General features: G+C 45.4%; 1 pseudogene; it reads right to left on the bottom strand.

Moving 5' to 3' along the window:
• Positions 1-1,101: 1,101 nt before the first annotated feature.
• Positions 1,102-6,922, bottom strand: part of LOC119279893 — a 75,891-nt pseudogene continuing 70,070 nt past the window's right edge.

Raw genomic sequence — 6,922 nt, 5'->3', positions numbered from 1 at the left:
CCAACCAAGGATTCACCTTTCTCAAATTCCATGTGACAAATTACACATCTACCAACAATAATTACATGTTAGCATGCCACTTTAATCATATATATTATTGTAATGCTCTGAAACTTGAAAGTATTTGAATATACTGTTTTGTGTTGTCATCTTGCATGTCTTTTGTGTTGTAAGTTACTGAAGCTAAGGAAGCAAGTGTATCAGCAGAGACACCTCTACTTTCCGTACCAACCACTTCCCTCAATGCAACTAATTCCTAAAATCATGACTAGAAGTCTATAACCATTAGCATTGCATCTTGGAAATTCATATGCAAGCCCGGTCACCAAAGGGAATAAAGCAGAAACAACTTGCCTCATAAGAGTACTCATCTGGATCAACCTTGCCTTGAATCTTATGTTTCTTCAGTTACATGCCGATTTGTAAATGGCAGGTACCCTGTCAAATTTGGATGGTTTCAATAAGTAAGCAAAAACACGATACCACAATTTGAAAAAAGGTAAAGTTCTCCATGCATAAATTAGACGAATTGGAAGTGCATGCCACAATCCACAGAGAAAACATGGCAGTAGGTAAATGTTACCACTTATAGCATACTATCAACATCATAAATAGTGTTTGGCTTTGATGCTATATCAGAGAATAATTTAGCTCAACAAGGAATTATGCCACTGCTTCAATTAAAATAAATAGGTACTCCTACTACACTGTATGTCACACGCATTAACAAAATAAGCACTATTGTCGGTCCAAGGTCATTTAATCAAAACTCGAGTGCTCCCAACTTCCAACTTCAAATACAAAAATTAAATCCATCCAAGAAAAGGAAACACAAATGACTACCTGTGCAGCGTGATATGATCCTCAACATGCTCCTCTACCCTCTCTACAAAGCAAAAGCAAAACTGCACATCAGCAACCCACGCGAAATGTGAAATGAGCTGAAAAACAAAACATACTCACAATCGCGGATCCGAGCGAGGGCCATAAGCCATGTAACAACCTGTGCTCTCAAGGGTCTAGCGCTGGCTCCACGTCCTGCACCTCCTCATTCTAATCGAGCCCCTCCTCTTTAAAGCCTCGGAGAGCGCGTCCTTGCCTTCATCCTCGCAGGTAGCCCTGACCCTCAGCCTTGAGATCAGCTTCCCCATCTCCATTGATGGCACCCAGGTGCTCCTGGTGGTGAACGCGGTGGTGGTGCTCCATATCCTCATGTTCATGGTCTTAGCTCCCGGCCTCTGAGCTCCCATAATCGCCGCCATCATTACCTTCATTCGTCCGCAGCATCATGTACGCCCTCTCCTGCATTGATCCAAAAGGGATATTATATGTTGGTCGCACCCTCAAAAAGAAATAAAACATCTGGATGTCAATCGCACACCTTGGAACCCTAGGGACAGGGACGGGATGGCCGGGGCCGTGAGATCTAGCCAACTTACCTGCTCCTGGAGGTCGACATTGACCTGGCTAAAGGCCGTGAACGGGCGCCACGCCGCGCCTTATCGGCGGCCCCCTCCGAAAGCATCGGCCGATGGGTTCTGGTTCAGGCTAGGGTTGCGGACGGTGCCGGGCTTATCGCCACCGCTGCTCCATTTTGAATCCTCTTTGGGCGTGATAGTGCGGTGCGGGATGAAAAGGACATAAGTCGGAACAAGCATATGTGGCATCATCAGACTGGAACTACTTGGAGAAGTTCCTTTGTAGTTGAGGCTTGATCCAATTCATAGCGTACCTTGGGGGAGTTCTGGATGTGAAATGGCACCTGCTGCAAAAACCGCATCATCTCCTCCGTTGGAATCCTCCTGCTCTTCCTGCGTCAGTAAGTGGCTTCAACACAGACACAAAACCAGGAATTTTCACAAAAATTACTCAGATCTACCCATTGGGGCCAGCAAAAATTGCAAATATATACCGATTGATACCAATTAATTGGCACCATAGAAGTTACAAAGATTGATCGGTACCTTCATGTACTGGCCAGAAACAGCCAAATGGGCTTCTGATGGCCATTAAGGAGCTAGAGGTTGAGGACGATGGATGCAGCCAAATGGGCGTTCGGTCGACTCATTGGATGTGTCCTCCACATACTGGCCGTCATCTCCCTCTTGCTCTCTCTCTAAAAAGTCCAAACATGCGGGACCATGAGACTCTCGTAGAAGCGTTTGGCAGTGAGTGCTACATTACCTCTGCTTGCTTGGCCATCCATTGACAAGCGAGGTTGGAGCCTTGGACACGCCGTGCGTGCATGCAGTGCATGAATGCATGTAGCTACAGGTTGTGGTGGCCAGCTGGTCCCGATCTGTAACGATACAAAAACTTTATTGCATGTTTTACTTACAATGTAAGCTATTATCATTCGAAACGCGGCCAGAGTAACTTGCAAAACACCTAGGTGCCTACTGAAATATGCCTGGAGTAAACCTAAGCAGAAGAACTGCCCCTGAAGACAAACCAACATCACACAAAATTTTATCAGGCGCAACAATGGAAGATGCTTTACCTGAAAGCTCGTGAATCATGACGAGTTGAAGATGACCAATTTGTCCATTTGAAAAACATGGCAACAAGATTAACTTGAATTTGAATAAAAATTTGTTAACACAAAAGTATCATGGTACATCGAATCATTTACAGTCAAAAGTAAATGGTCATGACATGTAAATAATTGCACACAAGGCATCATACTGCAAATACTCAGTATATATGTATGCTGTTGAAACATCTATGGACGTATTACATTAAGTACTTTCAATGCAATTTTTAGAAATACCCATATTTACATACACTGTTGAAGGTGCCAAAATTCTATAAGGAATACCAATAGCCTAGTATATAAAACCCTAAACAAAAATACAATTGCCAAACCTGAGTTCTAGAGACCCAAGACATCTAAAAATACAAATACTATAATATCTAAAAAAATGGTGCATAGGTACAAACGAACCCTACATTTTCCATTCAGGTGATTAGATTAATAAGCATAGACGTGTGGTTGTATAGTAGAGGTACAAAGAAACCCTACATTTTCCATGGCGCAGGTGGGATTGCCTGATATGCTTCATACCATGAGAACATAGGCAATCCTCATCTATGGGGAACTATATGTTCTAATAATTAGGTTGAAAGTGGCATTGTACCATATTTATTTGACGCCACTGAAATGCAGTCAGGATGGTATGAATGCTTGCAGGGAAGTCCAACCAAGGATTCACCTTTCTCAAATTCCCTGCGACAAATTACACATCTGCGAACAATAATTACATGTTAGCTTGCCACTTTAATAATATATATTATTTTAAGGCTATGAAACTTAAAAGTATTTGAACATATTATTCTGTGTTGCCATCTTGCATATCTTTTGTGTTGTAAGTTACTGAAGCTAAGGAAGCAAGTGTATCAGCAGAGAGACCTCTACTTTCCATACCAACCACTTCACCCAATGTAACTAGTTCCTGCAATCATGACTAGAAGTCTAGAACCATTAGCATTGCATCTTGGAAATTTATATGCAAGCCCGGGCACCAAAGGGAATAAAGCAAAAATAACTTGCCTCATAAGAGTACTCATCTGGATCAACCTTGTGATGAATCATGTGTTCCTTGAGTAATATGCCAATTTGTAAGTGTCAGGTACTCTGTCAAATTTGGCTGGTTTCAATAAGTAAGCAAAAATACGATACCACAATTTGAACAAATATAAAGTTCTCCATACATAAATTAGACGAATTGGAGGTGCATGCCACAATCCCCAGAGAAAACATGGTAGTAGGTAAGTGTTACCACTTATAGCATACTATCTACATCATAAGTAGCTTTTGGCTTTGATTGTTATATCAGAGAATAATTTAGCTATACTAAGGAATTGTGCCACTGCTTCAATTAAAATAAATAAGTACTCCTACTACACTGTATGTCGCACGCATTAACAAAATAAGCATTGCTGTCGGTCCAAGGTCATTTAATCAAAACTTGAGTGCTCCCAACTTCCAACTTCAAAAACAAAAATTAAATCCATCCAAGAAAAGGAAAAATAATTCACTACCTGTGCAGCGTTTATGTGATCCTCAACATGCTCCTCTGCCCGCCCTACAAAAGCAAAAGCAAAACTGCACATCAGCCACCCACGCGAAATGTGAAATGAGCTGAAAAACAAAACATACTCACAATCACTAATCCGAGCGAGGGCCATAAGCTATGTGACAACATGTACTCTGCAGTTTCTAGCGCTGGCTCCACGCCCTGCACCTCCTCATTCTAATCGAACCCCTCCTCTTCAAAGCTTCGGAGAGCTCGTCCTCGCCTTCATCATCGCAGGTAGCCCTGACCCTCAGCATTGAGATCATCATCCCCATCACCATGGACGCCACCCGGGTGCTCCTGGTGGTGAACGCGGTGGTTGTGCTCCAACTCCTCATGCTCATGCTCGTAGCTCCCGGCTCTAAGCTCCCATAATCACTGCCCTTGCCGCCTCCGTTCATCCGCAGCATCATGTACGCCCTCTCCTGCATCGATCCAAAAGGGATGTTATATGTTGGTCGCACCTTGAAAAAATTAAAACATCCGGATGTCAACCACGCACCACGGAACCCTAGGGACGGGGACGGGAAGGCCGGGGCCGCAAGATCTAGCCTACTTGCCTGCTCCTGGAGGTCAGCGTTGACCTGGCTGAAGGCCGAGAACGGGCGCCGCACCGCGCCTCATTGGCGGACCCCTCCGGAAGCGTCGACTGGCGGGTTCTAATTCAGGCTAGGGTTGCGGTCGGCGTCGGGTCTCTCGTCGCTGCTGCCCCCTTTTGAATCCTCATTGGGTGCGATAATGCGATGTGGGACGAAAAGGACAAAAGTCATAGCAAGAATGTGGGGCATCATCAGACTAGAACTACTTGTAGAAGTTCCTTTGTAGTTGATGCTGGATCCAATTCATAGCATACCTTGGGGGAGTTCTGGATATGAAATGGCACCTTGTGCAAAAACCGAATTATTTCCTCCGTTAGAACCCTCCTGCTCTTTGCCTGGTCAGAAAGTGGCTTGAACACAGACACAAAACCAGGAATTTTCACAAAAATTAAAAAGTGCTTTTAACACAGACACAAAACAAGGAACTTTCACAAAAATTACTCAGATCTACCCATTGGGGCCAGCAAAAATTGCAAATATATATCGATTGATACCAATTAATAGGGACCATGGAAGTTACAAAGATCGATCGGTAACTTCATGTACTAGCCGGATACTGCCAAATGGGCGTCCGGTAGCCATTAAGGAGCTAGAGGTTGAGGACGTCGGATGCAGCCAGATGGGCGTTCGGTCGACTCGTTGGATGCGTCCTCCACGTACTGGCCGTCATCTCTCTCGCTCTCTCTCTCTCTAAAAAGTCAAAACATGCGGGATCATGAGACTCCCATATAAGCGTTTGGCGGTGAGTGCTATGTTACCTCTGCTTGCTTGGCCATGCATTGACGAGCGAGGTTGAGCCTTGGACACGGCGTGCATGCAGTGCGGTGCATGAATGCATGCAGCTACAAGTTGAGGAGGCTAGCTGCGTCCAGATCTGTAACGATAGAAAAACTTTATTGCATGTTTTATTTACAAGGTAACCTATTATCAATCGAAATGCGCCCAGAGTAACCTGCAAAACACCTAGGTGCCTACTGAAATATGCCTGGAGTAACCAGAAACCTTGAGATCATCATCCCCAGCACCATGGACGCCACCCGGGTTCTCCTAGTGATGAACGCAATGGTGGTGCTCCAGCTCCTCATGCTCATGCTCATAGCTCCCGGCCTCCGAGCTCCCATAATCGCTGCCCTCGCCGCCTCCGTTCATCCGCAGCATCATGTACACCCTCTCCTGCATCAACCCAAAAGGCATGGTATATGTTGGTCGCACCCTCAAAAAAGTTGAAACATCCGGATGTTAATCGCGCACGTCGGAACCCTAGGGACGGGCACAGGATGGACGGTGCCTCGAGATCTAGCCAACTTGCCTGCTAGATGTCGGCGTGGACTTGGCTGAAGTCCGTGAACAGGCGCCGCGCCGCGCCTCGTCAGCGGCCCACTCTAGAAGCATCGGCCACCGGGTTCTGATTCAGGCTAGGCTTGCAGTCGTCACCGGGCCTTTCGTCGCCGCTGGTCCCTTCTAAATCCTCTTTGGGCGCGATAGTGCGGTGCGGGACGAAATGGATAGAAATCGGAGCAAGCATATGTGGCATCATTAGACTGGAACTACTTGGAGAAGTTCCTTTGTAGTAGAGGCTGGATCCAATTCATAGCATACCTTGGGGGAGTTCTTGATATGAAATGGCACTTGGTGCGAAAACCGCATCATTTCCTCCGTTGGAATCCTCCTGCTCTTTGCTGGGTCAGAAACTGGCTTGAACACAAACACAAAACCAGGAATTTTCAAAAAAATTATAAAGTGGCTTGAACACAGACACAAAGCCAGGAACTTTCACAAAAAATACTCAGATCTGCCCAATGGGGCTAGCAAAAATTGCAAATATATATCGATTGATACCAATTAATAGGGACCATAGAAGTTACAAAGATCAATCGGTAACTTCATGTACTGACCAGATACAGCCAAATGGGCATTCGGTGGCCATTAAGGAGCTAGAGGTAGAGGACGCTGGATGCAGCCAGATGGGCGTCCGGTCGACTTGTTGGATGGGTCCTCCACATGCTGGCCGGCATCTCTCTATCTCTCTCTCTAAAAAGTAAAAACCTGTGGGACCATGAGACTCTCCCGCAAAAGTGTTTGGCAGCAAGTGCTACATTATGTCTACTTGCTTGGCCATGCATTGACGAGCGAGGTTGGAGCCTTGGAGACAGCATGCATGCGTGTAGTGCATGAATGCATGCAGCTACAGGCTGAGGAGGCCAGCTGCGTCCAGATCTATAACGATACAAAAACTTTATTGCATGT

This window comes from Triticum dicoccoides, chromosome 3B (assembly GCF_002162155.2).
Source record: "Triticum dicoccoides isolate Atlit2015 ecotype Zavitan chromosome 3B, WEW_v2.0, whole genome shotgun sequence".
NCBI classification, from domain to species: domain Eukaryota; kingdom Viridiplantae; phylum Streptophyta; class Magnoliopsida; order Poales; family Poaceae; genus Triticum; species Triticum dicoccoides.
This window is presented reverse-complemented; position numbering and strand designations above follow the sequence as displayed.